Source organism: Narcine bancroftii, chromosome 3 (genome assembly GCF_036971445.1).
Source record: "Narcine bancroftii isolate sNarBan1 chromosome 3, sNarBan1.hap1, whole genome shotgun sequence".
Classification (NCBI taxonomy): domain Eukaryota; kingdom Metazoa; phylum Chordata; class Chondrichthyes; order Torpediniformes; family Narcinidae; genus Narcine; species Narcine bancroftii.
This window is the reverse complement of record NC_091471.1, coordinates 208650230-208651416: the sequence shown is the minus strand read 5'-3', so window position 1 is coordinate 208651416 and position 1187 is coordinate 208650230. Positions and strand designations below refer to the sequence as shown.

The 1187-nt window shown below is 44.1% G+C and overlaps 1 long non-coding RNA gene across 1 annotated transcript; it reads left to right on the top strand.

The window, feature by feature from the left end:
- Positions 1 to 284: 284 nt before the first annotated feature.
- On the top strand, positions 285 to 1163 carry LOC138758077 (uncharacterized). The gene is made up of 2 exons (XR_011354129.1): positions 285 to 374; positions 926 to 1163. It is a non-coding gene; the product is annotated as an uncharacterized lncRNA (long non-coding RNA).
- Positions 1164 to 1187: the final 24 nt, after the last annotated feature.

Sequence of the window (1187 nt, the reverse complement as noted above, 5' to 3'; positions counted from 1 at the left end):
CCTTCCCCATTGTTTGAAATCTGAGACTTTCTGATGTATCCTCTTCTCCCTTCTCTGATTTTTCCTTGAAGAAGGACTCAGGCCCGAAACATCGGTAATATACCTTTAGGCCCTTTCCTGCCAGGCCTCCACATGGAGGCCGACTGCAAGCGCGGAGGGAAAAATATAAACTTACCTTTCATGGAGCAGCCCTAAAAGGCTGCTCTTGCATCACATTCATGTTGTGCTGATGGAGGCGGGGCGACTGTTGCCATAACACCACGTGCTGAATGATAAAGGATTGAATTTATTACATCACAGAAGGCCATTTCCCCATGAGGTCTACACCTGTTCCCAGCAGAGATAAACCATCATTCCTAATATATTGAAGTGAGGTAAAAACATCTTCTTTCTCACATACCCTTTCAGTCCCTTGCCAATTACTTGAACCAGTAGACAGCTTAGAGTAGCCCATTAACCTGCCAGGAGATCTTTGGGATGTGGGTTAGGAAGCTGAAGGCAAAAAAAAAAAGCCACAGAGACATGGGGACAATGTATGCAAGCTTAGGATCCATCACAGTTCCCTGGAGTGTTTTAAAAATTCGGCTCCTGTGTCACAGGCTGACGATGTCGCTGCGTCAGCCCGCACCCTAGCCAGCTGCTTGCAGTGCCATTACATTTATGCTAGGCTGTGGAGCGCTGCGCTCCACCGCTGACCCTTCCCAAAAGAGGGATTGCAGTTGATGCCTTGGAGGTAAGTCTTCCGACGTAAGAGTGGAGAATCTCCGCCATTACACTCGGGCTTTTTAACTGCATGAAAAGGTCTAATGTCTCCAACAGATGTTGAATAGACCAGCTGACTTCCTCCAGCATTTTGGTGTTTTTTGCTACAATCACAGTGTCTGCAGCCTATTGTGTTTCTCTCTGCTTTTCTTTCACACTGTAGCCAAGCCTGTCAATTATTTTGTCATAATTCTTAAAAGAATAATCATCTATTGCTGGAGGAGCAGAAACTGATTGCAGTAATTTCCATGAAACCTTGCACAAGCCTGAAATCGCTACTGATAACATCTAGAACATCACACCTGCCTGGATGGAATTCAACTGTTACAAAATGCTGTACTGGAATTTCAGGAAATTCTGACTAAAGAGTAGAACAATAATTAATAAAAGTTTAAAAACAAGCATAGATTTCTGTAGTTTCGTAC